The 18,471-nt window shown below is 44.4% G+C and overlaps 1 pseudogene; it reads right to left on the bottom strand.

Moving 5' to 3' along the window:
- Positions 1 to 874: 874 nt before the first annotated feature.
- Positions 875 to 13,995, bottom strand: LOC112807910 (small ribosomal subunit protein uS2-like; annotated as a pseudogene).
- Positions 13,996 to 18,471: the final 4,476 nt, after the last annotated feature.

The raw sequence follows: 18,471 nt of genomic DNA, 5'->3' as shown, positions 1-18,471 counted from the left end.
ACAGATACATCTGGGTAAAGGATGTATGAATTTTTTTAAAAGATTTTACTTATTTATTTAACAGAGAGAGACACATGAGAGAGGGAACACAAGCAGGGGGAGTGGGAGAGGGAGAAACAGGCTTCCCGCTGAGCAGGGAGCCCGATGTGGGGCTCGATCCCAGGACCCTGGGAGCATGACCTGAGCCAAATGTAGTTGCTGAATGACTGAGCCACCCAGGTGCCCGTGTATGAATGTTCTTAATGTTACTATTCTTTTGTGCTCACAACTTCCCTGTAGATTTGACATTTTCCAAATAAAAAGTTTTTGAAAATCCTGATGGGATGAACATGGACCCAAACTGCTGGGCGACCAGTATAACAGCTTCTTTTGGGGGAGGAAGTGTCTTCTCAGCTGTTTTTGTGGTTGCTTTCCTAGGGCAAATTGAAGTTTTTATTCACAGACCCTCTTTTAATATTTTTCTGGAATAAATCCCTTAGTGAGTTTAATAGTAACAAAAATGAGAAAATCATAGTTAATCCCAATAAGGAATCCTTTCAAAATTGGTGGCATCAAGACTAGCAGGTGACATAATGGATAGACAGTCCGATAAGCTTCGTGTGTGTGTGTGTTTTATTATGTTATGTTAATCACCATACATTACATCATTAGTTTTTGAAGCTTCATGTGTGTTGAACACTGCCTCCCTAATATTTAATTGGAAAGTTTCATAAGAGAGAAAGGGGAAGGAAGGGAACTCACATCGACTTAGTACTTTCTGAGACCATCACTGTGCAAGGAGTTCTAAATGTGTTAGCTCAACAACTATCCTCAAAACCCTTTTTTTTGTCGACTTTTACAAACTGTTTATTTTCCATCAACCTTTCCCATTTCTATTTCCATTTTGTTTGCTTCGTGGAAGAGCAGCTTAAGACCGCTCAGTGGTTGTTCCTGCCCATTCAGTGGCCTGAGCAGTGGGAGCTGCAGACCAGTCTTCAGTGGCCGGCTGGGCGCTCCAGTCCTCAGTGGGGAACTGCTGAAGAGGCACCAGGGGCACCTGCATGCCTTCAGACCAGTCTGCGACTTCAGGCTGAGTAGCAGTGAACTCAGGAGCTGGAGCCGTCCATTCACCCTGAAATTCCTCCTTGGTCACAGCCTGTTCAGCAGAGGCCTGCTCTTCCTTTTCCATCTCTTCAGGATCTCTGTAGAAGTAGAGATCAGGCACGACCTCCCATGGGTGTTCACCGGAAATGGTGCCACGCATGCGCAGAACTTCCCTGGCCAGCCTCCACCACATCAGACCCACCGGGTGAGCTCCCCTGTTGTTGCAAGGGATGGCGATCTCCACATAGTGCAGAGGAGAGTCGGCGTTAGAGCGATGGCAGGCAGGTTAACATAGGACGCCTCTGTAAGAGGCTGGTGGTCAGCCCTGGGCTCAGTAACCACCAGCAGTCTCGGCTCCCGGCAGGCTGCCTGGATCGGGTTAGTGAAGGTTCCAGGAGTGAAGCGGCCGGCAATAGGAGTGGCTCCGTAGCAGCAGCAAACTTCAGCACAGCTCGCTGGCCACTATTCCTGGATGATGTGACACTGACATCAGCTGGGTTTTCAATGGCAACAATGGCACGAGCCGCCAGCAGAAGCTTCTCCCAGGTCCTCTTCAGATTTATGGTGTAGATACCATCACTTTTCCTTTTGTAGATGTCCTGTTCCGTTTGAAAGTCAAGGTTGGTGCCCCCTAAATGGGTTCCTGCTGCAAGGAATTTGAGGACATCCTCCTCCTTCGTTTGCAGGACATCAAGGGCTCCAGACACTGTGAAAGTTTCCCTTTAAGTTACAACAGGAAGGCAAAACAACGCCGTATGGACACTTCCCTGGGTAGCGCGGAAAGGCCCTCAAAACCCTTTTAAGCAGATTTTACTATCCCTCCCCTGTAACTAGGGAAACGGGCAGTGGTTGTGCCCGTTCTGATGCCCTTGGCTTCAAGTAAGAGAACTTCAATTTGACTGGCTCAAACAGCAAGGACATTTATTCTCTCACACTTGAAGAGGCTGGGAGCAAGAAAAAAGGACTGATCATATGCCAGGGATTCTGCCAGCCCTGACAAGACGAAGATGAGAAAACCTAGCACCGGCTTATGGGAAGTCACAAGCGTCAGAATGCTGTGGATTTGCCTGGTGTTTGCCATCAGCTGGGACTCCGTCTGTATGGTGATAGGCACATGTGATTATTATTAATGAACCTATGGCTTACCGATAGCTACTAAATAACTCACTGCTTTCTTAAGAGAAATATTTGCATTTCAAACCAATGATGTATTTTCTCACCAAGATTAATATTATTTCTGTGTATCTACATATGATTTTATTGGCTTATATTTTGTGTAATCTTAGATCATTTTGCTTCTTGGCCTTATTTGCAAATAAGGCAGTTTTCTGGCCTGAAGAATCACTTTTATGTTAGGTCAAAAACAGTTGGAAGGGTGCCTGGGCGGCACAGTTGGTTAAGTGTCCAACTCTAGATTTCAACTCAGGTCATGGTCCCAGGGTCGTGAGATCGGGCTCCCTGCTCAGTGGGGAGTCTGCTTGGGATTCTCTCTCTCTCCCTCTTCCTCTGCCCCTCCACCACTCACACACACTCTGTCTCTTAAAATAAATAAATAAATAAATAATAAAAAAAACACAACAACCAGCTTGAGTAATTTTAACATTTTCATTATTAAAAATACAAAAAATAAGAATTCCATCAATTTTCTGGTAGATAATGCTTATCTTTGCATGAAAACTAGTATTGGTCCTATGAAAAATAGATGTATTTAGACCCAGCACCACAACACTTCATTGGCATTCTTCAAAAAGTTCACATCTGACGTCTCATTTAAATCCTTGCTTTTTTTCTCATGGTCTTCTACGAGCCTTTCCTTATCAAATTCTGGCTTTAGTCTCTCGCTACTCCAATTTTCTCACACTTGCATTGTGGAAAGCACATTGGACTAGCAACCAGGAGACCTCAATACCAGTTTCAAATTGCTCTAATTGGGCCGCCCCTTGGGCCTCAGTTTTACACCAGGTTTTGGACCTGGGTGAGAGGTGCAAAGCAGATGGTATCTCCAGACCTGACTCTGACAGGTAGCATTGCCTGGATCACCATGTGATTGATTGGCAATGTCCGCCATGGGCTGGAAGAATGGTAGCACTCCCATCATGTGTTCTTTTTATAGGCTGGATGCTGTGTGTGTTTTATTTGTTTTCTTTTTAAAAAGAGCAGCTTTATTGAGGTCTAATTACTGAGGTATAATTGACTTATAACAAACTGCACATATTTAAAGTACAATTTGATAAGTTTTGTCATCTGTATTGTTAGGGTTTTCCAGAGAAACAGAACCCATAATGTATAACATATAAATGCTGAACCAGGCATGCATTCGAAGGATAAACCCTATTTGGTGATAATGTATTACCCTTCTTATATATTGTCGGATTCAATTTGCTAAAATTTTGTTAAGAATTCTTGCCTTTTTGCATGAAGAGTATAGGTCTGTAGTTTTCATTTCTTGTAATATCTTTGTCAAGATTTTGGTGTCAGACTAACGCTGGCCTCATAGAATATTGGAAAGTATTTCCTTTTTAACTTTCTGGGAGAGTTTGTATAGAATTGATATTATTGCTTCTCTAAACATTTGGGAAATTTACCAAGTGAAGGCATTTGTGTCAGGAGTTGTCATTTGGGGAAGGGTTTTAGCCGCAAATCCAATTTCTTTAATAGGGCTATTCAGATGATCTCTTCCTTCCTAGGGAATCTTAGTGAGGGGGACTGAGGCAGTGTTGAGTCTAGGGTTAATTTCCCCCACTGCTGAGTTGAGACCATTCTGAGTAGTCTACCCTGTTCCCTGGTCCCAGGCAGTTTCCTGTCAAGCAGACCTAAACAATGTTCAACTGAATTCTTAGGGAGGACCCTCTGCAGAACTCCAGAGTCCTCTCTCTGTGCAGCTCTCCACCCCACCCCCACCCCCCATACACATCCACTGTGGATTCCAGTCACCTTGGCCTCTCCAGTTTTCTCTACTCGAGGAGACAGCCAGACTCCATCCAGGTTCCGCCTCCTTGTGCAGTGGCCTGGAAATTCTCTCAGTGCAATAAGCTGGAGCAATTTTAGGGCTCACCTGATCTGTTTCTCATCTTTCAGGGATCATTGCCCTTCACTGCCTGATGTCCAATGTCTTAAGAGCTACTGTTTCATATATTTTGTCTGGTTTTTCAGTTGTTTCAGATAGGAGAATAAATCTGGTTTTTGTTCTTCCAGCTTGGTCCAGAGTGGAAGTCTCCAGGCTTGAAAACTTTTACAAGTTTATTTAACATCATGATTCCAGATCTCCAGCATCACATTCTTGGGGTGATTTGGAACAGTTTGGTTGCTTAAATTTGTGTTGTGTTTGACAGTTTCTTCGTTCTAGTATGTTCTCTCTTATAGACAGGTCTTGGCATTCTGCTTGGGCAGAATAAGTACACTTTTTTTTTTTTTAAAGATTTATTTATTTATTTGAGAGAGTGAGAATGAGAGAGAGAGTACGTGAGAGGGGTGAGGGCCAGAGGGAGAAGCAGGCTCCTCGCCGAGCAGGGAGCCCGATGTGGGACTCGATCCCGGGACTCCAGGATCATGACCTGAGCCGAAGGCAGTTGCTTAACCAACTGAGCCACCCAGGCGCCCAATAAGTACACTTTTAAAGGAATCCCAGAAAGTTCCTGACCTCACTGATGCTTAAACTCTCACCATTAGCCAGCCATTTCTTTGGTTAAGGGAATCCTCTTCTAAATTTCTCTTCCATAATCCAGATACCTCCAGGGAAAATATATGTTAAATCCTTAACATCTTAATGTTAATGAATTCATTACTTTTTTCTCTTATTAATTCATTATTTTTTTCTTTTTATAATTATGAGAACCCCAGTGTCAATAAGTAAGGTGTAAAAGGATGGGGAAAAGGGTACAGAAATGGTGTTACCTGTAGGTCAGCTTTATTTGCAGACTGAATGCCTATCAGAATAAAATGTTCTTAATACTCAAAGAGACAACTTCATGTGGAAAGAGTGTCACTTGGTTTTCTGACCCAAGGATCAAGTCACTTAACTACTTTCTAGAATTCTGCTGTTACTGAAGTGCTGTACCTTGGACAAATAACATACTCTTCTGGACACAGAGATGAGATAGGGTGGATAACTGCCTTGTGCCATGACAGAGGACACAGGGAACTAGGTGGAAGTGCTTTGAATTTTTCAGAGGCAAGAGGCAGATACAAAATATGTGTAAGATGCCTTGTCAACTTTGCTCGTGGTTGGGTCAAGGCTGCAGACCTAAAATTGATTTTTACCCCTCTGTTAACAGATGAAGAGTCATCTTGGGCACAGGAATAAGATCTCATTTAGTTATCTTGGTATTTTGGCCAGCATTTGGTTTTTGAAGGGAGTGGTGCCTTCTGCATTCCTGTGGACTTCTTTCTAAAAATAAAGTTAAAATTAGTTCTCAAAATCTTCACGTTATTTTGTTTTCTAAACAAGTAAAATGGAGGTCAATGGCTACAGAGACCTTGCTACACAAAAAGAAATCCATAGATTTGTGCCCCCCAAAATGGTCGCTAAACCATGAAATGGATCTCATGGGATGGGAGTGGGGGTGTGGGGCTAAAAATTCTGTATAGAGATGGGGAGGGAAGGTGGTCCATGAACCCTTGGTTTTTAAGTATCCTCCTTGGGCAATTATCCTACCTACTACTGGGACGTGATAAGCTGAAGTCAGGGAGAAAGAAATGAACTCCTGCCTCCAAATATTAATTATCTTAATCATTAAGTTGACATTTTCAAAGTTCTTTGTATTTTTTTTTTTTTTTTACAGAAGTCTCATAAGAAAAGATCTGGAGGTCCTAGGAAACAAAACTACAACCTACTACCAGATGTAATTGAGTCAGACCCACATTGGGTCTTACAACATTAGTGTACCTCACATTTATCTGGGGGGCTTATTAACAAACCAGATTTCCAAGCTCTACTCTAAGAGATTCTAGTCAGAAAGCCTGGGATGCAGCCCTTCGCCTTTGTTTTTCACAAGGACCCCGTGTTTCTTTTTCCATTTTCATTTTTATTTTATTTATTTAAGTAATCTCTACGCTCAACGCGGGGCTCAAACTCATGACCCTGAGATCAAGAGTCACATGCTCCTCCGACCCAGCCAGCCAGGCGCCCCAAGCACCCCATGTTTCTGATGTGGACCTCATTTTGGAAACATTGACCTAGATATTTTAAGCTACTCAGTGATTTTTACTGAACGGTTCAAGTGTTTCCCAGGGAAGGAGCCTTTTAGGACATGCGAGAACTGATAATTGAGGCACAAAAGAATAATTAAAGAGAGCCAGCTGGCAGGAAATGCAGGAGGGTGATTCTTTTGTTTGTTTGTTTATTTATTTATTTATTTGAGAGGGAGCATGAGCATGAGTGGGGGGAAGGGCAGAGGGAGAGGGAGAAGCAGACTCCCCGCTGAGTACAGAGCCCCACGTGGGGCTTCACATGGGACTCGACCCCAGGACCCCGAGATCATGACTTGAGCTGAAGTCAGATGCGTGACAGAATGAGTCACCCAGGCGCCCCCAGGAGGGTGATTCTTGAAGACTGCTGGAGCGGTGGCTCCTAGACACTGCAGTCCCCTCTCCTGCCCTGTGTCCGAGCCTCAGACCTGGGTTGCCCCAGGCCCTACGTGACAGAGTGTCAAGGCGGTGCAGGTTTGCAGAGAGTCGGGGCGGGAGTGCCTGGGTGGTAGCGGTAGGATTTGGAACTTGACCGAGCTGAGCAACCGAACAAAGGCAGGACCTGTGACCGAACACGCCAGCAGCCAAGCTGGTAGAGCTGTCCCACAGAGAGCGGTAGCAGCAGGGCCAGCCAGAAAGTCGTGGGAGAACCCTGCATGTAGATAACGAGCCAGAGCGGGGCTGAGCTTGGCAGCCTCTCCAGTGGACACTTGTGAGGGGTATTGGCAACACCTCGCAGGCTAGGGCTGGAAGCCAGGCCAGGCTGGCCTGGCCCATCAGATTGGGAGACAAAGAAGAATTTAGGTTAGGGGGTCTTTGGACGAGGATCATTTTTTTTGTGACCACACCAAGCCTTGGTTTCATCTGGAAATTGAGGGAGTTATATTGGAAGGGGGTTCCATGAGGTTCCCGCCAGCCTCCCTGTTTTGTGAGTGAATGACGTTACCTATGAAGTCCTTATAAACTGGAAGCTGTTTACCATGAGCCTATCTATACCAGGCACGGTCCTCGGTTGCTGTGGTATTTAGTAGGTCCGCCAACTACTTAAGATGTTGGTGTTGGGCAGCGATGAACTCTGGGAACTCTGGGAACATGCAGTAGAATGTGGGGTACTGTGCCTGGACCTGTGTTTCTGTGAGGGTGAGAGAGTGTGAGTGTGTGTGTTTCCAACCTAATTTTACTCATGGGGGCGCTGCCAAGAGGAAAAGGAAAGAATTATTTTGCCATGAGAACAGCTTGGGTTATACAAAGAAATTTCTTCTAATGCAATTGGTGGATTCTGTTTCCAGGAACGGGGGCCCTGCCCAGCCTTTGTAACTACTGCTCATTGTTCCCGCCACACCCCCCCACCCCTGCTCAGCACACTCCTCCCCCAGACAGACATTCGAATGGCTCTCAAATAGACTTCTCCCCCCTTGTCCCCTCAGCAGTTTTTATTCCTGTGGATCTTCAGTTTCCTTTCTACATGGCTCTTCCTTAAAACTTCTGAACCACTCTGGAAACCCTCATGGCCTTCTCTTACTTCTATTTCAGGCTTTGTTTTATAAATCACCAGAGGTGTGGGGCGTGGGGGTGTGGGGCGGGTAAACTCTTTCTGAGAAGAATCCACTGGTCTCCTTGCCTTCTCTATCGACTATTATCCCAGGCTGACGTCTCCTTTGCTTGCTGCCATACCAGGAAAATTAAAAAAAAAATACCTGCAGAAAAAGACAGGACACTCTAAGCGGGACATAGCCGAGGTGGCAGTGGGCAAGCTGGGGGGATGAGGCGGGGGTGGAGGGGCTATGTTTACATGTCCGGTAAGGGCCAGAGGGCAGAGAAGAACAGAGCCTCTGTCGGGACAAAGGAAACGGACAGTCTTTGACAGCCTTTTCCAACCAAGTTTCCATTGCTGTGGGCTTGTACTTTCATTTGAGGTGTTATGAATTCCAGCAGTTTAAACATGTTCATTTCACAGTGTCCCCCAGAGCCAAAAATGCCTTTTGGATTATTAGCTATTTGGGATTATCCTTATCTTTTTTATATGAGGAGGGGCATATTAGCGCTCAAATCCTCGTCATGGCTGATGTGAATATAAGTAGTGGCAATCAGAGCCAGCTCAAGGAGAAATGGGAAGTTTCTCATAGGAAACAAAGATGTTTCAGGAAGATAAGAATGTTGCTGGGACCCCGTGGGGGCCTGGAACCAGCAAGGGCAAAGTTGTTAGCGATCGGGGCAGCCATCTTCTCTGTCTCTGGGGATGGGGACACACAGGGTCTGGGGACTGTTGTTTTCTCTTCCCTTTGTCCTCCTTCTTCAGAGGAATAGCCATCTCCATTGAGCATAGAGGTACTCTCGATCACAATTCCAAATTCCCAGGAGAGAGAATTTGTCTCAGCTTGGTCAGATATCCTCTCCTGTTCCCAACAGCCGTGGCTGAGTTAGAAGGTGAGCAGTGGTGAGTAAACATGGTTGTGGTGCAGTATCGGAGGGAGGAGGCAGTTCTCAGAGAAATAAGGTTATTGTGGGCTGGACAGAGATATGCCAGATATGTTTTCTGTAGCTGTTCGTATTTTCTGTGTAACCTATGTATCCCTTTTTCCTTTCTCTCTTAATATTTATATTAATCATTTGTGCAACTGGGTTCACTTCCATGTTGAAAGTTCTTGGAGACCAGGTGTACCCAGTTCTGTAAACAAGCAGGTTGCCTCATACAACGTCTTGTACCTTATGAGGGTCACAGTAGAAAACATATGTGGAATATTTAACATCTCAAACTTGTGCTTCACCAAGATTGGATTCACTTTGGTCTAAGACTTAGAATCTGTAGAATTTTAAGAGACTGGTGATTAACAGAATGAGACTTGTGTCCCTATTCCAAAGGTAAAATAGTACTAAGAGGATTATTTTATTGATTTAATAAAATTAAAGAGGGTTTCTTTGATATTCACCTAAGGAAAAGGGGGCAGCTATCAGTAGAAAGGACTTTTCAAGATTTCTTCCAGTGGCCGGCTTCATGGACCTCACATAAGAACTTACACACGGAGGAATTAAGTCATGGAAAAATTAAGGGACATGTTTTTGGAGCGGTTGTTGGTAGAACTGAGACCCAGGTGAGTTCCTCTTCTCAGGCCCCCTGCTTCAGCTTTTGGTCTGTCCCTACTGAGCTGGTAGTACAGATGTGTTCGTGCCATGTGGTGTTCCTGGTAGACACACTGCCCTCATAGGCTAGATAACAACCTTTGGGGTTGCTGACCATTGCAAAGTGAATGACTTTTCCAATTCTGTGCAACCAGCAAGCCACTGGAGTTCCGTTTTAAAAAGGAGACCAAATCATTACAACTTTTCTTACTGGGTGTTTTGTGTGTGGTATTAGCAATATTGTATCACTGAAGTTTACTGAAATGATTTGACCTTTAAATATTTCTCCCCTAGAACCACTTAAAAGAGCAAGATACTGGAGGAATGAGCTGAGCTCCACGTATCTGAGAACAAACTGGCAAAGTTGCTAGTGGCTATTTTTCTTGACTGGTCATCTTGCAAGTTGCTTGTGTCTTTAAAAAAGTGGGTTTGAAATCTAGCTTTTGAATTGTAGGCGTGGCATATTGACCCTACTGAAGAGAATGAGTACTTATCCCAAGGAAGGTAAATTTAAATTCATTTAGACTCAGATCCGATCACATCCCTTGAAACATAACTATATATAGTGAAGGCTGACATCAAGCTCTTCACTGATAAGGCAGGTGTCTATTCTGCCCCCCAGCACCACTCTTGTGTCCGTGACCCCCGAGCACACTGACCTTGGGAAATGGCACTCCTCACTCCTTCCATTACCCAGCTGGCCTACATGACCCTTGTGGTGTTTGTTGAGCAGTCATAATGAAGATTCCTACCCCTGTCTGTCCCCGTGACACACTGGAAAGCCACACATGGGCTTCAAAGCAGTAAGAAACAGCAGAGGAGCATCATGGGAATGTTGTCATCAGCTCTTGGTGTCTTGCGTTCTCTCTATCCTTGGCCCCTCTGGTCCAGTCTTGGGTCCTTCACATCAGTTCTCATGCTTGACCCCATCGATAAAAGCCAGGAGCGTTGCTGTCTTCATGCAGGCAATTTTAAAGCACGTGAGGAGTGATTCAGACTGTTCCCGTTGACAGGGGATAGTGAGGGAGATAATGTAACAAGTGTGTGGGGAGCGGACCTTGGGGGTATCCAGAGCTGGAATGTGGCCTAGCCTGTGGGCTCAGGCACCAGAATGGGAAGATGAAATGGAGAGGGTACAGTGCTCTGTCTGCCCTGCCTGGTCTCCATCTCTTTTACACCCTATCATCTGCATCTTCAGGAGGTGGGGAAGGGCCTGAAAGGTCACAGAGTCCAATACCACCGCCCCAGCTGTGTCATATCTATTTCATCCCTGTGAGGGAATATTTCCAAGGGTGGGACTCCCAAGGCATACCATTCTGTGTCTGGAGCTGATGCCAGAAAGTTCTATTAACCTGGAAATAACATACATGTCTAAGAGTAGGGGAATGGTTGAATGTGAAATAGCATACAGGATATTATGCAGCTGCTGAAGTTTTTGTTTTCAAAGAATTTCAAAATGTTATGGAAAGATACTCAAAATAATAAGTGTGAAAAACAGGAAATAAAACTATTTACAATGCACATATGTGAGAAGTTATATGTGATCATATATATTTATATGAACACACATATATTTGCATTTAAAAAGACTAAGATAATCTATTGGTAGTTGATTTACAGTGATTTTTTTTTTTTGTGGTAGATACTGTTGAGATCTATTAAAATGCTATTTTCTTCTCCTTTTCCAGCCTCACACTCTACAGGCTAGAAAAGCTAGATATTCCTCTCCCAGTCTCTCCTGTGGGTACAATTGGCCACATGACCCAGTATGGCCAATGAGATATATGAAGACCTCTGAGAAACTATTTACTTTTTGACAAAAGGCTAGCACCAAAAAGGAAAAGGTCCTCTTTGGCTACCCCTTCATCATAACCCCACCTCCTTGCTTTGAATGCTGATTTGTGTTGTTAGAGCTTCAGCAGCCATCTTGTGACCCGGAGGCTGCAGAGGAAGGTGAAACCAACACTCTGAGGTTGGTGAAGAAGGTTGGAAAAAGCCTGATATCTTAACCATGACTACTTCTAGGCTTTTATTTAAGTAATAGAAAACATTTTTGTTGTTGTTTAAGCTAGTATTAATTAGGTTTTCTATTACTTCCAGTTACATAAATCCTAATGGATACATTTGCTTTCTTTATTGTATATTATTCCAGTTGCTTCTCGAAGCAGCCACCCACCGTCTTGATTTCACTCCTCAGGGCTATCCATTATAAGCCCAACCCCTCTTTCACGTGTCAGAATTTTAGATACTTGTCAAGAATTCTGACTTCTCCCCTGATGCTTCTTTTCTCCAGCAAAACAGCACTGGTCCTGTCTTCCATGGATTGGAGTTCCCTGATCACACCAGTCATTCATGCTCTCCAGTTTGCACCCTTCTCAATGTACAGTGGGCAGACCTGAAGTTGATATTACAGGGTCTAACCAGGAAAAATGGACCTGACCGCCTCCTCCTTCCTTCACATCCCACTTTTCTACTGGATTAGCTTCAGATCCCATCTGCTTTGGGGTACCCCCCCCATCTGAGTCAAACCTCCTGACCCTTTTCCATGTGCTTGGTACAGATAGTTTGTTTGATTATTATTTTTTTAATCTCAAGTGCAGGACATTCCCTTCGTCCTTATTAAGTTTGCTTTTATTAAATTCAGGCTGGCATTCTAGCTGGTTGGGACTTTGGTGGATTCTAATTATGTATTTGCTGTTCCTTTTGGCTTCCTGTCCTCTACAAATCTGATAAGCATGCCTCCTGTGTCTTCATTTCAACTCCTTGATAACAAGTATAACCCAGATGTCAGTTGACGTCACCCTGTCCTTTGAGATCTAAATAAAATTAGCTCAAGCCCCCTATCACACATCCTGTGGGAAGTCAGACGCCCTCCCAGAGATCTTCGGGAAACTCCCAGGGCTTTCATGACCACTTGTGGTTCCACATTCCTCCTCCTACTGGCCTCTGTGGTTGCTCTCTCTTCTCAGGTTTGTGCGGATCAGGCCCTTCCCCTGATGGCTTTAAAGAAACAGACACTTAGGGGTGTGGCAGATTCTGTTCAAGACTGGCAGAGATGGTATGTGTGTAGGCGTGGAGTCATGGCTACAGAACGGGTCCTCAGATGGAGTTCATAGGTCTCCTCGTTCTGTCCTTGAAAGTCCCCCAGTAACACCACCGGTGGGCCTTTCTGCCTGGCCTCCTTTCCCCACGTGCTCCTCTAAACTACCAGAGAGCAAGGCCTTAGGGTTTCCCGGGAACAGCCCTTGTTCTGGAGGGGAGGGGGGATGGGGAGACTTAAGGCAGACCCTGGACAAATATATGAGGAATCAAAGTGCATCTAAGATATCCCTCCCCTTCCTTTTTAATGTATATTTTAATAATAAATTCCATTGAATCCCAGTTAACCAAAATATTATTTTACCATCTATTATGAATTGGATTGAATTGAGTTCCCTCCAAATTCATGTTGAAGCCCGAACCCTTGTACCTCAGAACCTCAGAATGTGACTATACTTGGGCATAGGGCCTTTGAAGAGGTGATATTAAGTTAAAATAGGCTCCTAGGGTGGGCCCTGAGCCAATCTAACTGATGTCCTTATAAGAAGAGGGGCTTTGGACACATGAGTGACATCCAGGATGTGTGTGCATGGAGAAAAGACAGAGTGGAGAGGAAGCGAGAGGGCCGCCATCTGGGGCGCCTGGGTGGCTCAGTCGTTAAGCGTCTGCCTTCGGCTCAGGTCATGATCCCGGGGTCCTGGGATCGAGTCCTGCATCGGGCTCCCTGCTCAGTGGGGAGTCTGCTTCTCCTTCTCCCTCTGTGATCTCTCTCGCTCTCGCTCTCTCTCAAATAAATAAATAAAATCTTAAAAAAAAAAAAAAGAGGGCTGCCATCTGCAAGCCAAGGAGAGCCACCTGGGAGGACACAAACTTGGCTGGCATCTTGATCTTGGACTTGCAGCCTCTGTGGGTGTGTGAGAAAATAGAGCTCTGTTGTTTAAGCCACCGAGTCTGTGCATGTTGTTACAGCAACCCTAGCGAACTAATATACCCTGTCACCAACATTAAAAAAAAAAATTTAACAAGTGTCGTGGGTGGAAAGGTGGTCCCCCAAAAGTTATGTCTGTATCCTAACCCCTAGAACCTGTGAATGTGACCTTATCTGGGGAAAGGGTCTTGGCAGATGGAATTGAGTTAAGGATCTTGAGACAAATCATGGGATTATCTGGCAGCGCCCTAAATCCCATGACAAATGTCCTTATAAGGCACAGGAGAAGAGACACAGACCCAAGGAGAAAGCCGTGTGACTAGGAGGTGGAGATCAGGGATGCAGCCGCAAGCCAAGGCTGCCACCAGCCCTCTGAGGGAGTGTGGCTTTGCTCACACCTTGACTTCAGACTTTGGGCCCCCATAAAGGTGAGAGAACACATTTCTATGGTTTTAAAAACCATCAGATAGATGTGTGGTGATTTGTTACAACAGCACTAGGAAACTAATATAAGGGGGTGCTTTATATTCTTTTTCATACCTTGACACGTGGTAGATGGTCAGGGCCTTCTGGTACAAGCTGACTCCCAGGGCTCCCACTAATGCTGGGGTTCCCCTCCAGGACAGTGACTCTTTCATCCACCTGGAAACTCCAAACTTCCTGAGCAATCTTTCTCAGGGTGCTGGTGCCCAAAGTTGAGGGGAATGACTAGTACACTGTGAAGTTTCTCTGGGGATGTTTGCATGCTGCCCCTTCCCATCAGTAAGGAATCCACAGCCACGCCTCCCCATATTTTTTTCCTTCTTGTATTGGTTTGCTAGGGCTTCCATAACAAAGTACCACAAACTGAGTTGCTTAAATGTCAGAGGTTTATTGTCTCCTAGTTCTAGAGGCTAGCATTTGGAAGCCAAGATGTCGGCAGAGTTTGTTCTTCCCGATGGCTGTGAGGGAGGGCTCTGGTCCAGGCTTCTCTCCTTGGCTTGTAGATGGCTGTCTTCTTCCCGTGTCTCTTCACATTGCCTTCCCTCTAGGTATGTTCGTCTCTGTGTCCAAATTTCTCCTTTTTATAAGGACAGCATTCATGTTGGCTTAGGGTCCTGCATATGACCTCACTTTATTTTTTTTAAAGATTTTATTTATTTGACAGAGAAAGAGAGCACAAGTAGGCAGAGCAGCAGGCAGAGGGAGAGGGAGAAGCGGGCTTGGCAGTGAGCAGGGAGCCTGACACGGGCTCGATCCCAGGACCCCAGGACCATGACCTGAGCCGAAGACAGATGCTTAACCAACTGAGCCACCCAGGCGCCCCTATGACCTCACTTTAACTTGATGCCCTCTGGAAAGACCTTATCTCTAAATAAGGTCCAATCCAAGATAATGGGGGTGGGTGGGTGAGGACTCCAACATATCTTTCTTGGGGAAGGCGTCACAACTGAACCCATAATAGATCCTTTTGAGTTTCACTTCATTAACTGGCCCAGTGTTCCTGGATTTTATTGGTATATTTATAGGTCATTGTATTTCTCTAAATCTGTTTGGTTTCCTCCTTTCTAACACAGGAACAATAATATTTGTTTCAAACTATCATGAGGGTTAATGTGATAAAAAATGGAATATGTCATACAATCTGAGCTGGGGTTATTATTACCTCCCAGTACCACCTCTGGCCTCCATGCACCCTGATCAAGTGGTAGAACAACACCAGCTGATCCCTGGAGTCTGTCACTAATAGTAAAATAACCCAAGAGAGGTAATATGACATAAATCTGGGAGACAAATTTGGGAATTTTGAAAAGGAACTTTACTAAGGAACAAAATGAAACACAAGACACAAAATCACAGAAACAGGTAAGAACACCTTTGATGAATTTACTATCACAAGAATGACCCTGGACTGGCTTGGCAGGATTATGGCTTATGAAGTGGCACCTGCCAACGCTTTCCTCTGCCTCAGCCCTACCTCCCAACCCCCCCACCACAGCAGGTGTCCTTGGCTATGCCGATGGCCCAAGATAAGCGCAGATACCAAATCCTGTGATGTGATTCATGGCCTCCCCACTGAAAGGCTTCACCATCGTGCGGGGCAGTGCTTCAGCTTGGCTCATTTTTTCACTTCCTTTGCTGGATCGGGGCAAGCCCCTTGGAAGTCTCATGGTCCAGCCCAACGGAGTTTTGACAGAGCCTGCTCTGTAGGAACGCACTCTGTCTAGGATATTTTCTTGAGTGAATGGGGAAAATAAAATCTTAATTTCTTAGCCACCTGTAAGTTTTACTTCACCAGTTGTGTTGAGAATATGCTTTCATATGCTGTCTGGAGTGGGGAGACAAGAGACATGGTTGAATATTAGTAGATGTTTGTTGGGCTATTTTCCAATGAAAGTATTGGGGGGAACTTACTGTCATGCTTTCGTGTATTTATTTTTACTGAGATAACATAAAAGTAACCATTTTCAACGGAAAAATTCACAATGTTGTACAGCTACCACCTCTGTCTTGTTCAAAACATTTTCTGTGCTCAGAAGGAGACCCTGTACTGTTAGGCAGTCACCCCCCATTGTCTCCTCCTCCTACCCCCTACCAGTCTCTCTATGACTCTTCCTACTCAGAATATTTCATATAAATGGGACCTTATGATATGTGACCTTTGTGTCTGGTTTCTTTCACTTAGCGTCATGTTTTCAAGATTCATCCATGTTGTAGCGTGTATCAGCATTTCATTCTTTTTTAAGGCTGAGTAAGATTTCATTGCATGCATATGCCACCATGATTTTATTTTGCTAAGTGAGATATGCAAACTGAGCACCAGAATGGACTTCCTCCGGAGTTTCAGAAGCTATGTGAGGAAAAGAGAGAGGAAGGAAAGTGAAATGGTGACCCACAGAGAAAAATGTTGAGAAAAAATTCTATGATGGTTTCAGTGTGTGGTATAAGGTGAAAAATCTTTTTTTTTTTTGCCTTCCTGTGAAATCTTCATTGAAATTGACATGACTAATATTTTGTGACCTTAGATTTATTCCTTTTTCCCATATGACAAATTTCTAAGTACAACCTTAAGGTATGATCAGGGCAAGAACTGAAGTTACTGATGGCCAGTCCCAGGTCATCTGCTTATCTGGGTTCATAGTTTGAGTTACAACTGACTTTCTTCTGGAAGGTGACTAAAAGTTTGGCTTCTCAGTAGAGTGGGTACAGATGCTGATGGTGCAATGACCTGCATTCAGCTTGCTTGAGAGCTAAGTCCAGTTTTGGCATATCAGTATATAATTTGGCTGCTAAACCAATAGACAAATAAAACAGACCATGTAGTAAGTCAGCTGATCTCTGAATTGAATCTTCCTTTTTTTAAAAATTTTTTATTTTGAAAGAGAAAGAGAGAAAGGGAGAGAGCCAGGGGAGGGGCAGAGGGAGAGAGAGAGAATCTCAGACTCCACACTGACCACAGAGCCGGAGGTGGGGCTCCATCCTACGACCCTGAGATCATGACCTGAGCCGAAATCAAGAGTCGGACGCTTAACCAACTGAGTCACCCAGGTGCCCTGAATCTTCCTTTTAATCCTATGTAACTGGGCCCATTCTCCCCACCCTCAGCCCCAATATAAATGACCAAGGTGGTGGTGGGAGGGGGACATCTGATAAGTCCTTTTGTATGAGGAGGGATCTTCTCTGAAAGCGTTGTATTGCTTTACTTCCTTCCCTGAGATGGGTTAGAGAAGAAAGAACCAACTTTCCCATTCAGAGTAGATCACGGGGAAATTCACTCTAGCACAAAAGCATAAACCTTTGGCTAACATGAAGGTTTTTAAAATCTGATTAGGTGCCTGGCATTCAGAATCATTTAATGCCTATTGTACAAAATGAATAAAAATGTGCTGAACTTCAGCTGCTTAATAGAACAAATAAAATTATAATTTACTAGGCAAATATATGACAAGAAACAAAGCTGTTTCCCTTTGCGGAATCTAGAGACCTGTGATTCAAAGTGCTGAGCCTAGAGACTCATTCAAATTCTGAAAAACCCGTAACAACAGACTACAAACAGGTCAGAATCCAGAAAGCTGAGCACACCCTTTCCCAAATTCCTCCTCTGCTCATGTGTTTACCACATCAGGAACACACCAGTTCTAACAATATTTTTATAGGATTGGCTTAGAAGACAATAACCTTACCACATTTGACTTTTACTCTTCAAACTATTCCATCTAGAATATATAAAAAAGCAGGGGAAGCTGCATTCAACCTCACCTTTCCATCTCTAATTTACTTCCTTTCTAGTCAGTTAATAGGTCCCAAGAGGTTGCTTTAAGACAGCATGTTCAGACGCTCTCGATTTTGTTGATTCTGCTTAAAATCTGTTTTCTCTGATCCACAGTATCAGCTTTCCACCAACCCCCCAAAAGAAACCCTAAAAAACCACACACACACTAATTAAAATATGTCTCCCAGTCTCTCCCTCTCAGTGCCATCTGCCTCTGAGCAATAGAGAAGAGACATGAATGCCCGAGAACCATACGTAAGGGGCCATCTTGGACTTGATGTTGACTGAGTATTGATGTTGATTTTCCAACATCACTCTTTAGAGAAGGAGTATAGACAAATGAGCCCAAGCATAGAAGTGGGTTTGAGCTTTAGTACCTGGCTATTGCACACTGCATTCATCAGTCACAAAGATACCCAGGCAAAGGTACCATGTACCACTTCAATAGTATGGATTTTGCAACCTTACAGCCATGGATACCTGTTGTTTGAACATTTATTGACTACATAGGCTGTCAGGACACCCACATGGTCAAACCTATTTGGACATTTGCTTTCTTCTTGGGTAAACCCCACATCAGAGGACATCTCCCACTGTTCTCCCCTTGGGTACTCTGCTGTAGCCACACTGGCATTCTCTACTGTTCCTTGAACATACCAGGGAGGCTCCTACCCCAGGACCCTTATACGTGACCTTTTCTCTATCCACCAGCTCTCTCCCAGATAGCTATATATTTGCCCCATCACCTCCTTGGTTAGATCTTTGTTCAAATGTCACCCTCACAAGGAGTTTCATCCCTTCCAACTCCTGGCGCCTCAATTTGCTCTGCTTTATCTTTTACTCACTAATTTGTTTGTTATCT

The sequence above is a fragment of the Callorhinus ursinus genome, unplaced genomic scaffold (genome assembly GCF_003265705.2).
Source record: "Callorhinus ursinus isolate GAN/ISIS: 27379988/994484 unplaced genomic scaffold, GSC_fseal_2.0 scaffold2, whole genome shotgun sequence".
In the NCBI taxonomy this organism is placed as follows: domain Eukaryota; kingdom Metazoa; phylum Chordata; class Mammalia; order Carnivora; family Otariidae; genus Callorhinus; species Callorhinus ursinus.
The sequence above is the reverse complement of the archived record's forward strand: the minus strand, read 5'-3'. Positions and strand labels throughout refer to the sequence as shown.